Source organism: Falco rusticolus, chromosome 10, assembly GCF_015220075.1.
Source record: "Falco rusticolus isolate bFalRus1 chromosome 10, bFalRus1.pri, whole genome shotgun sequence".
In the NCBI taxonomy this organism is placed as follows: domain Eukaryota; kingdom Metazoa; phylum Chordata; class Aves; order Falconiformes; family Falconidae; genus Falco; species Falco rusticolus.
This window is the reverse complement of record NC_051196.1, coordinates 33,125,115-33,137,676: the sequence shown is the minus strand read 5'-3', so window position 1 is coordinate 33,137,676 and position 12,562 is coordinate 33,125,115. Positions and strand designations below refer to the sequence as shown.

The 12,562-nt window shown below is 45.0% G+C and overlaps 1 long non-coding RNA gene across 1 annotated transcript in view; it reads right to left on the bottom strand.

Annotated features, from left to right (window-relative positions):
- Positions 1 to 11,867, bottom strand: part of LOC119154843 — a 35,283-nt gene extending 23,416 nt beyond the window's left edge. Inside the window, exon 1 of the long non-coding RNA XR_005106548.1 lies at positions 11,512 to 11,867. This is a non-coding gene — a long non-coding RNA (uncharacterized LOC119154843). The remainder of the gene's footprint in view (positions 1 to 11,511) is intronic.
- Between the last annotated feature and the right edge of the window lie 695 nt (positions 11,868 to 12,562).

Below are 12,562 nucleotides of genomic sequence, written 5' to 3'. Positions count from 1 at the left end.
AGAGGCAACAGTTATTTCACCCCGCCTGGTTCCGCCATTTCCAGATCCAGCTCCTTGACACCAGGTGTCAAACTCTCCAGTACAAATGCAGGGAGTCAGCAAAATAAGAGACTGTTTCTCAAGCTGTGGAAGAGATGTTTGCAGTGTTTCTGAAAAAATATCTCTAAAAATGGAGTTTCTTGGGATGATTTTAACTGATCCAGCGCCATGGTAGCCCAGGTGATCCTTTGCAAAAATGTTCACTGAAAAAAAATAATCAACATCTGCCCTACACATTGAGGTGCAAAAGCAAGCAGGAGGACTTACTCTGCTGAAAAAAGTCATCTTTCCTGAGTGCTTATGCTTAACCTGGGCTGAAGCCATCTGTTCAGTAGAGTGTGTCATCTTACAGCGTGCGAGCGAGTCTGTGTGTATAGGAGTGTGTGTTTTTTGCTCCCTGACCTAGAATCATGCTGTTATATAAACCCCAGGATTATCAATAACCTCACATTACAAACCAGCTCCTGTTCAACTCATTAAAGGATTGTGTCTCTGCCTGTTCTGACTCATTTAGCCTCTTTGGCATTCTTTCTGTTAATGAAGATAGCAATTCATTACTCTGCACTAGCTGAAACACCCATAGGTTAACTCAGTTTTCCCTTTTGAAACGATTCTTTTACAACGGTGTTGCAGCAGTTCCTTCTGCCCTGGCAAAACAAACATCAGACCAGCCAGCAGCAAGATCTTCCAACCTCAAATACTTGCTCCTAAAATTATGGCTCGATGTATCTGAAGTCCCCAGACCTGGATGAAACCAGCAAACTTCCACCACTCTCAGCCCCAGCTCAGTTCCCTTGCTTTATCACGTACGACATTACCTCACCGCCTTGCAATGAAACATATAATCAAAACCCCAGAAGCTGAGTCTCTCCATGGGTTTAGGAAGAATCAGATTTTAGGAAGAAGCAGCTGAGATGTCACCTTGTTTCTCTATGCTTTTGCCATATTGAGCAAAACGGCTCATCTGTAAGTAGGTTCATAACACTGTCCTTTTTTTCTTTAACCAGCTCCACAATTTGACCAAGCCAATGGGATCAGCAAAATTTTTGCAAGAATTCTTCCTTGGAAATCCAGGAATTTGCTGTTCTGTTTTTTTTGGCTCTCAGCTCTTGTGCAACCTGCCGTCTTGTGCAGAGCCATGCTCTATTTCCCTCCCAGCAACTCATCCTACACAATCCACCGGGAATGCAGGAAGCCTGCTTTACCGACTGCAAAGCTCCTGTCATTTCTCACCTTTTTTTCTTAGTGGTCTTAGTGGGTTTTGACTCTAAATCCAAAGAAATAACCCAAATTTGAAGGTGTAAAATTTCTCAGTGTTAGCCAGTGCCCCATAAGTTTAACTCCCGAGGAAGCCAGGACAGGTTTAAAGATGCTTCCAGTCAGAAAGTGATGTCTCTGTATGCCAGTGTCACCTGAACACATATCAGAGACAGTTTTGAGGGAAAAGCATTGGACTGGCTGAATAGTCATCACTACAAACAGGTGAATTTCCACGTCACTTTGTAAAGGAACAACCCTGACAAAACCAGAGTAAAGAAACAAGAACTAAAACCAAACCCTCCAGAAATCACCCAAGGTTAGGGGGCTGGAATTTAAGCAAAACAAAACAAAGGGTGGGGAAAAAAGCAAAATAGAAGAGAATAAACAAGAAGAAATGAAAAATAGGGGGCAGTTAATTCTGTTTGGGGATATATTTGTTTGTTTGTTTGTTTTGTTGGGTTTTTTTAACAAAACTACAGAACTGCAGGCAAAACCAAGGAAAATTACGTTACTCTTCCTGTGGAAAAAATATGAAATTCAGATTGAGAGAGTGTTCTGATCTGTCTGAGGTTGGCATTTTAATGGGGCTGGCTTCTCCAAGGCAGCCTATTACAGCCCCATTCAATAGTTCTAACCATTGTGGAAAAATGCCATGTGCCAACAGCTATTTTCCACAATTTTCTTCAGAAAATCTGAAAGAAATGCAGAAAATTGATTTGCAGCCCTGGCAGGGAGATAGAGAAACAGTAGCACAAGGCTGCAGGCCAGTAATTTATGTTTCGAATGTCACTGAGTACTTTGCCTGTAATTTCAAGGGAGAATGATAATAATTAAAAGCACAAACTCTCCAGTCATTTCTTACAAGGGAAAAAGCTGAACGTAGTAAGTGTAGGGATTTCTTCAAGTGCTTAACTTTTCCAGTGGAGTTTCAAAAATTAAATATAGTAATAATATCTGTCATCCAAAATTATCCCAATGAGCTTTCCAAAGTAGACAGGGGAAGCACTTCAGCCACCACTAAAATGCAGCCACTGCTTGGATGAAACGTGGCAGCTGTTTAACGACAGGCAGCCCTCCACGGACCCTTCAGCCAGAGACGTGGACCAGCAGCTGAATGGGACATGGGGCATGGCCCTGGGACATGCAGGAGCTGCCCGTGTTGTCACTGGGAGGGCAGGGAGGGCTCATTCCTTCCAGCATGTCCCTACCTAACAACGTGAAGGGTGGTGAAGAGACACCTGAGCCAGAGATGAACAAAGGTCCTGCACCACAGATAGCCAAGTGGGTGTGACAACTTCCATCGGGACCTGCTCATTTGGATTTAGCCTGGGATCCCCTGCATGATGCTGTGTTGCATCATTAGATGAGTTTTTTATGAGGAAGCAGTCTGCAGTAAATCTGAACATACAGAGCCAGCATAGAGACAAGAATGTGAGGCAGAGTGTTATCAGAGCAACCAGCTCTATTTCTAGCTTAAAGTTCATGAGATGTAAAAGATGCCCTCTACACACAACATTGGTTCCCAAGATGACCTCTATACACAGCATCAGCTCCAATTTAATGCCAGTAGTCGCTGCTTGGAGTGTATATTCACCACACAGTGGTTACAATTTAAGCTTGCACCAAGCCCAGGGCACTCCTGGGCTGGTTCTCTAGCTAGCTAGGATATTGATGGAATACCAGGTTCCAATTTAACTCCAGTTGCAGGTTACTTGCTCAGCGATAGAGAAAGAGGGAACGAATCACTGCAGCTAAAACCAGTCCTCTAATAGCCTTCCTGTGTACAAGTTCTTTGGCAGGAGACACAATACCAAACTGCAACCTATGGTTTGCCACAGCGAGATTTCCACAGGAGTGTCCCCCATGGGAGAGTCTGAATAAATGCTGAATTCACCTTCACCCGGTGTTTGACTAAAACTGGGTGTGCACGCTCCTGTGTGCACAGCCCAGGAGGAGGATTGTTCACCTGGCAAATAGAATGTTCTTTCCTATCAGTGGGAGCTGACGCTCAAATAGCAATTGAAATTGCAAAGGACACATACAAGCCACACGAGCATTTCCACTCGCTCTTTGATAAAGTTACTATGAATTGAGTGTATGCACCTAAGAGCAAACTTTCTCTATTCTGCAAATAGGGATCATTTCCTCGGCAAATTATTTCATTTGTCAATGGCTTTCATCTATACAGAAAAAAATGCACTTGTAACTTTCCACATTCATTCTGACAACCACGGGGATATTTCTCAAGGCTTTTATCACATCTGCTGAGACAAAAAGAGAATTACAAGTAGTCCTTTATATACTTGAGAAAACTAAAGGAATGGTCATATTTCTGTAGCTGATCTTAAATGGAGAGCAAAACCTAAATCCTGTATTTATGGAAACAATAAAATCAATAAATAGAAGAGAGATCGAAGAAAAAATTCTGAGCTGAGGAGAAATTTCAATTCTATTGTTTCAGGAATATGCCCGCTATATTAAGACTAGATTTTGTCTAGATTTTTTCAAAGGAAATCACAGAATCTTTATGTGTACAGGCAATATCATTGCAGAGATAAATGGCTTTCAGATATTAGTTTCAGACTGGGTAAACATTAACCTTTTGACCACTGGCCGTTTGTCCACAAATCATAATGTTTACTGAATTACAAAGGAGACATATGTATTGCTACATATGTTCACCATTTTGCAACAGAAGATCCTCCTGACAGTGTCTCATATTGATCATGAACAGGACTTCATATAGGACAGAATATAGTAAATTTGTGTATCAGTGCTGCCCCCAAACGCTTTCTTCCTCCAGAGTCTAAATCTTCATGAAAAATAAAAATAATTTTATACATCTTCTAATAGGTATAAGATTAGGTATTCCTTTTATAGGAGGAAAATTTTGGAAAAGTGTTTGTGAGTGACATAATTATGCCTGCCTGAGTTCGAAGAGAGCCTGAAGAAAGGCATAAATACCCGTGTCTTGTATTCATCTCAGCTGGGTATTAACTCATTTTGCTTCTTAGCAACACATGTAAGAAAGCAGAGGGTGATCTCATAAACTGCTGTGCTAACTTGTTAGAAATTCCCACCGGAAACATTCAGAAGGAAAATTATCCCCAGGGATCACACTTTGAAGCTCCCAGCAGCTTCCCTGGATACACTTGTACTCAGCACTGGTGAGGTCGCACCTCGAATACAGTTCAGTTTTGGGTCCCACTACAAGAAAAATGTTGAGGGGCTGGAGCATGTCCAGAGATGGGCAGTGGGGCTGGGGAAGGGCTGGGGCACCACTCTAATGGGGGGCGGCTGGGGGAGCTGGCGGTTTCAGCCTGGAGAGGAGGGGGCTCAGGGGGGACCTGATCGCTCCCTGCAACCACCTGAAAGGGGCTGTGGGCAGGGGGGTCGGTCTCTGCTCCCAGGTTACAAGCAACAGGATGAGAGGACACAGCCTCAAGTTGTGCCAGGGGAGGGTTAGATCAGATATTGGGAGAAGTTTCTTCATGGAAAGGATGACCAAGCACTGGCACAGGCTGCCCAGGAGGTGGTGGAATCACTGTCCCCAGAGGTGTTAAAAGATGTGTAGCTGTGGCACTTGGGGACATGGGTTAGTGGTGGGCTTGGCAGTGCTGGGTTAACAGCTGGATTTGATCTATCTGAAAGAACTTTTCCAACCTAAACGATTCTATGATTTCACCTTGTGGAAGGGTAACAGCAGCAAACACCCCCTCCCACCGCACCCCGCGAGGAATGCAAAGCCCGTGGAAAAGATACCCGAATCTCCCTTCTGTGTGTTACTAGGGTGGTGATGTGCTTTGCTGGACACAGTAATCCCATGTCAAATCAAAAATAGTTGGTAAAAAGTAGATGATCCTACCTAGGGCAAGGCCTTTTGCTCATTCTTGGAACTGGTACACTCCTGAGAAGTGCCCTTTAGTACTAATTTTTGATTGCACCAACACAATTGCACACGTTGCTGATTTAACTGAGGGCAGAATTTGACCCTCAAGCCTCGTTAGCTTCACACAATGTCAGAGATGCTTCTACCACTGGACCTATGTTCCAAGCCCTATTATGGTATGTTATCATATAATAATATGTGAGTAACGATTACTAAACATCACTTAATGAAAGGTTTTCTTGTTTTTTTCTGTTTATACTATGGCACATAATTTGAACCTTGGATGATTAAATGCTACATAAAATTTTCCAATACTAGCAATCCTGGGAGCATCTTTTTGAACACTTGGCAACCTTGTAATGGTTTGTCAGTAACAAGCATGCCCTAATGTGACATTCCACTTCAGCAGCCTCTCTGAGGTCTTTTTCTTTTTTTTTTTCTTTTTTTTTTTTTTGCCTCTCCATTGCAGCAAGGAGATGAAGACAGTTATCCAGAAGAAGCAGGTGTTGCAGCGTTGCTCCCTGTGGAGGTTATTGCAATACCCAGACGTCATTAGCACTGAGATACAGTACGTTGTAGTACAGTAAATGCGTCACGTTGCACTGGCTTCCATGGTACTCTAGTGCATCCTGCCATGTATCATCGTGGGGGTCTGTCAGCAAAGGTTGTTTGAAAGGGAGGGACTAGTCACTGTAAGCAGGAACTGCAGAGCGAAGAGGGAGATTGTAATCTTCCCCACCACCACCACCACCTTTTTTAGACACTATCTTCTTTTCTTTGCACAGACTTGGCATTGAAATAAAGGAAAAATACTGCAAATTCAGGAATCACTGGGTCCAGTTTAGCATAATTGTATAAACAGATGTATTAGCTGAAATAAACCCCGTTCTAAGTGATACTGAGTCACAACAACGTCTCTGATGGTGCACCAGCACTCCAGTGTTTCACCAAGGAAGGATTTAGCCCAGTTGCATTGCTCTGTGGGTGGCTGTTGATACCATTTCTGAATACGCACCATCTCACCCAAGGGGAGGTAGATGTGACATGGACTCTTTCTTGCCACGTGGGAGAGGCTATACTAATTCTGGGGACCTGCAAGTCCCTTAAGCTCCTTGTGCCCAGAAAACCTTCCCCAGTTCTACAGCACAGGTGCCCACCTTAGGATGGCAGGGTAATTCAGGTCTGAAAGGACCTCAGGAGGGTCTGCTGGGTCAGACCAGGTTGCTGAGGGCTTTATCCAGCCTCGTCTCTAAAACCTTCATGATGGAGCTAGCACAGCTTCCCTGGGCAACCTGCTCTGCTGCCATTCTGTCCTCCTGGAAGGTGTCCCAGTGAAGGCCCCTTGTTATTGTGTCAGTAAGCATGCAGAGCAAGTGGAATTTACACCCTGAGTGAGTACAAAGTGATGTAGCAAGGAAAGCAATTAGCAGGAGCATGCAAGATAAACCAGGGGTGAATTGGAGGGGTTTGTCTGCATGGCTGTCTCAGATCACACCTAACACAGAGATAACCTGACCTAGCCTTAAACTTGCAGCTGGTCCCCGCGCTCGTTAGCTGAGTGTACAGTGATCGCTTTTGGCCACAGCCCCCTGTTGCTTAAGATTTGACCGTTTTGGTTAGAATAACTGGTTTGTTATTCAACTCCCTCTGTCAAGTTGCCTCCTCCTTCATCACGTAAGTTAATTCCACTCATTTTTACAACCTCAAACAGCATCATTTAATGTCTCAGCCAGAATGAACAGTGAAGTCTCTCCACCAAATTAAGCTGGGTTTGCGTAACTTCACGTGAAGTCTGGACTGATTTAGTAAAATCTGATCTCAGCAATACCTGAGGTACTGGATAGTCTTGCTGCGCATGCAGGGGTAGGAAGGCGCTGCTAATACAGCAAGGAGGAAAACACAAACCTCTGGTACGTGGAAGTAAAAACAGGTAGAAACAGGTACTGTTAATGAAACTGCTCAGAACAAGATGCTGCTTCAGCTCCGTAACTGTAAATCCCAAGTAGGAGAAGGCCCCTGCAGACACCCCGCGCGCTGACGGAGCAGTCTGAAGTTACTCCAACCAACATCTGCTTCAGTGGGAGCAGAACTTGCCTCGGTGTTGTTAGTACAAGTCACAGTTTACACAGCATGAAGTGTTTCAGTTTCATAATGAGGTTTGCATTTGAATGCAGGTCTCTGGGAATACAAGAAGATAATTTTATCTAAACTGATTTACCCACCCCTAACAGTTTTACCCAGCAGGTCTCAGACACCAAGTGGAGATTCTCTAGTGGCTCTGCCTTGTGTATTCACATGAGATGCCTTTTTTAATTCCTTAGCAATTTCTTTGTTACTGGAGGATGAGAATGAAAGGCTGGCTGAATGAAGGGAGGCACGACCCCTGTGTCTTAATAAAATAAAGTCCTCTGGGGTTGGCCCAGAGGTTATGCTTCCATTGCCATGGGAGAGACCTGGATTAATTCCTGCTCTGGTCCTTTGCTCCGAGGCAGTGGTGCAGGGTGGTGCAGAGGTTTCAGGCAGTAACGCTCAGCAATGACCTTTCTGATTGATTGCAGGGCAGGGTGGATGAGCCCCGGGGGGACCCAGCCCCCCTCAGCTGGGCAGCGTCACTGGAGGGGAGCAGGGACAGATGACAGCCCAGGGAAAGACAGAGGAGTCAGGGCTCTTTTGGGGGCATAGGAGTTGTCCTCAGGTTTAAAAAGCAAAAAGCGTACAAAGTGACACACCCCGCTGCCACAGCTAGGCAATATGTGGGAAATTCAACAACATATTATTTGCTGGAAAGAAAATGAACTCTTTTTTAAAAAAAAAAAAAGTGTGGCTCTCAGTGAAAACCACGTTTATAAAATTTCAAACAATGTATGTTTTGTGGTTGTTGGGACTGAGCACAGCACTCCTCACGGAGCTTTAAATCATTTCATATGAATGCAAAAGCCCTCGCTGCTTTGCTGAATCGAGAGATCTCCAAAAAAGCCTGAATGTGAAAAGAAAAGTAACAGCTGAAAATTCCAGCCAGCGGGTTCGAGTTTTCCAAGGCCTGTTTGCTTTGGCCTGCCGCTGCCATTCCTTTCTTTCTTTCTTTAGAAGTGTGAAACTGGTTGGTCGCTGGTATTTGTTCTGCGGTTTGCACTAACTGTTCCATCTGTGTAAACTCCAACTTGCCAGCCTGGGAGTTTAACAACACTTTCCCTTCAGCTGGAAGGAAAATGAAAGTCCCATTAAGTGGCACTTTGAAGCTTTGCAAAACACACTGCGTTGAGTTTGAACGTAGAGCGGGAAGGTCGGCTCGTGCCCGAGGCTGCTCCTTGCCGTTAGCACGGGATCAGCCCAGGCTGGAGCCAGCAGCGGGGCTTGAGGGCTGCCCGCTCAGCACCTCATGGCATGCTGGAAGTGCATCTGCAAACCAAACAGCTGAAACCTACAGAAACGCAAGGACAACCACGTAGCCAAGCCACCTACGATTTTACTAGCAGTATCTCTTTGTCATGAGTTACCAAGATTGATCTACAAAAGTGTTGAGGTTCTAAAATGATCTCTTAGGCAGCCAGGTAGGAGTTAAATGCCTAAATATCTCAGTGGGTCTGCTTCCTAGCTAGTGTTGCACATTAGAATTGCTGGGTTTCTTGTCCTGGATATCCAGCTTAGTCCTGAAGTGAGTCCAGTTCCCCTCCTATCAACCAGTTCAGCTGCGCCCACCATGATTAATTTTTTGATTGCCTCTGCTTTTTAGGATTGACAACATTTCTATGTTGGTATTGTCATTCCAGGTCATTACTATAGTTTATAGTTTATGTCCTGTGGATTGCCAAGCTGTGATTTAAATCAGAGTTCAGCTTTCAGACAATCTTTGTATCATTGACCAAGCTTTGGGGAACATAAGCAGAGGAGCAACCAGCTCCAGCACCCCACTACTGTGATGGAGGATGGACTCATCCCGCTGTGTGGGATTGACCTTGATGGAGGATTGAGCCCATCTTGGCAGGGCTCCGAGTCCAGCTCCGATGGCACCTTTCTGCTGTTGGGCCAGTTATAATCTAGAGCTAAGTGTGGCTCAGTTCTTGTTTAAAGAGAAAACAACAACAGATCCCTGATTAGCTGCCTCAATGAGAACACCCTCAGCCTTTCATCTGCACAGAAAAGACAGCCGAAATGCTGGTTTGTCTCCCGTTTTCACACTGCTGTTCTCCTGACCCGTGGTGTGTATTTGTCCATTCCAGGGTGCATCAGCCCTGCCTAGATCGTACTCCAGAGCCCTGGGCACAGGCAGCCCTCTCCCCTTCCTCTTTTTTTCATGTTGCTTTCTTTTGTTTCCTGACTGCGTGCTTAGTGAGGGTATGTTTTCAAAGCTATGCGTGGGGTTTAGCTGCCTGAAACCTGTTATGGCTAACAGAGAAGCTGTGCTGCTAATACACAAGTAATACTTAGAAAACGTGTAGTAAAATTCAGGATCAGTTAATGCACAGGAGAGGGGTATATTGGCTCAGAAAAACTCATTGCTGCAGAGAAGAAAGAATTCATCAGATTCCTCTAAAATAATGTTTCTGAACATTCGTATGAACTCCCAACAGCTGTTGAGTTCAATCATGTTTACTGCTTACCCAAAACTATATTGTTGTTTTTTCATAGAAAATTTAGAGGAGGGGAGAGCAGATTGCAAGTGTTTTAAAGAAAGCTACAAGCAACACTGGAAGTAAATGTATTTTTGAAGATGACTTTCAGTAAATAACCAGCTTACTGAAAAAAGCCTTTTCCTGAAATACAAACTAAAAAAATCACTGAACATTTTTCAGATTTGTCTTTCCCCTGCTGCCTTTTTCTGTTTAAAAACTAATCCTTTTCAAATACTTTTTAGTTCAGCTGCAAGATCTTATTTCTGCTAAAAATAAATTTCTGTTGAAAAGTCCATCCAGCTTTTCTCTGTGAGGATTCAGGAGATCTCTTCAAGAAACGTTAGCAAAATGTTCTGTCACATAGTCTCTGCTGTAGGTAACCAGAGATATTTGCTCTCTGAAGAAATCTCCATCGCACGGTGCAGACACCTTTCATTTTTTCTGCACTCGAGCTCAAAAGCCTGTACCTGCCAATGTACTTTGACCAAAGAAAGGTCAGTTGTGCATTTGCATAAAATCGAATATATTTGCATAAATCAAGCTGCAACTTCCTATATTGCGTTGATCTTGACTGCATATTCTGATTTTCATGGTGACACGGGATGAGAGGCAGCAACAACCAGTTGTAAGAGTACCTGCCTTAAGCTCACCCCTGCCTTGAAGGGAACAGAGATCAATCCCCGAGCCCACCTGAATGCTCTCAGATGTCAGTAACACCACAGCAGAGAGTCAGTTCTGTTTCTGTTCAGCTCATTGGAAGCTGAAACACACTCCTTTCCCCCCATTTTTCACCTGTTCTGCTGTGCAGAGCTCTACTGAAGTCATGGAAGCAAACCTGTAGGCCTTCAGAGGTCCACATACGCGAGAATTCAGATTAAACTATCCAAAACCAGGCTCTGCCAAGATCATCAGTAAATTACAATGCACCTGAGATTTTCATACAATAAGTTTTAGTTCATTTAAGTTTACCCAAGGTGGGAGGGTCACGATACATTTAGATCCAATATTTTGTCTGATTCGATGAAAGTGGCAGAGAAAATTGAGACTCTCCTGACTTTAAGAACTTAAGCCTTCAAATTAATTTCAAATTCCAGGAAGTATCTAATAAAAACACTGCAGCTGGCACTGTTCAAATTGCCAATATATTCAAAAGCAATTTAGAAGTGCCAAAGTGATGACATGCCAGGCCAGCCCCTGCTACTGCTTTGAACCCCCCGTGGCACCAAGTCCTGTGCTGGAAAGCAGAGGGGCCAGGTCACCCCCTCCCCATGCTGACCTCTGACAAAGCTTTTTCTTAAACAGCCACCAAAGCAGCTCCACAGTGGCCCTTTTGATAAGGCATATCATTCCCTTCACCCTTAAATCCACCTGAATATGAGACTTACAAAAGAATGGACCTTAAAAACAGACTCCTGTAAAGGAACACCTTTTTGTTGTTGTTCAGAGAAGAATCGTTTCTTATCACAACCAAAACTGCTTTCAACATTGCACCCAGGCTGTGCAAGGCAGGCAGGATTAGCTCTTTGCAGAACCTTCTTTTTAAGCTACACAGAGAATTGAGGTAGTGCCTGGGCCTTTCAGTGCCTTCTTCCCTGCAGCAGCTTTCTGTGTCCACCACCGGGGGGGGGGGGGGGGGTGTGGGGGGGGGGGTGGGGGGGTGTGGGGGGGTAGCAGATGGCACAGCTAACAGCACAAAATATTTTTATTTACCTGAATGCCGACCAGTTAGCTCAGAGAGAAATGACTGCTGTCAGCTCCGCTACGCTGAGTAGAAATCCAATGGCTTATCCAACCCTCCTTGCTTTGATCTGCCCTTCCTGGGTATCGCTGCTGCCCATGCTCACAAGCAAAACAGGCAGCAGAGCCCACCGCATCAAACACCCCCAGTAGCACAGGCCACCAAGGCTGCATGCTCAAACAGGACACACAAAAGCACCCAGCCAACCCCCCACACCAACCCCCAGCACCCCATAGCTTAATGCACTGCTTATATCTAATTAAGGGTACCAGGCAGGATCCCCAGGCAGGTGATCAGAATCAGGAGGCACCAGAAAGCAATAAAAGGAATCACCTGGAAACTAGCAGAGTTTTACTGGGGGGGAAGGGTTTGGTTTCTCATTTTTTTTTGCCTCTCACCTCACTTACACCTCTGCCCTCTTTTTGGACCCATGTTTAGGTTAAAAATTAGCTGTTACTCATTTTGGCATGTGCGTGCCAAATGGCAGGAGTTCCCAGGGCAAAGGCTCTTCCTTTGAAGTCAGCAGCCAGAGGCTTTAGGGCACTGTCCCAGACCTGCTGCTGGTGGTGGTGGTGGTAACATGGAGCTCTCCCTTGCACCTGGGTGCAGTGGGACACAGGACAGCCCAGGCTACCCATGCTGCTGATGCTTCTGCCTCTGCTTGAGCACACACTGATTTGTGGGCTCCCTGCAGTGGAACTGCTCTGTGAGCAGCTTTACCAGCTACGGCTTGATGGAAGGTTTTGCAGAAGTGTAGGACCGCCGTGGTGCTGACATGACAAATGAAAGCAAAAGCAGCTCTTGGCCTGGGCACAGAAGCTGTTTATTACCTGCAGCTGTGATGGGCTTTGGGGGATGCAGTTTAGTGCAGCACTGTGAGCTGAGCTGCTCTACATGAGGAGAGCAGATCCTGTATGTGCCGGGGTCTATGCTTCCTCTCATTCTGGAGCAAATCTGGAGACATCCTACCAGGTCCATGGAGAACCTGTCTCCTGGTTTCTAGAAATTCTGCTCCAGCAGGAG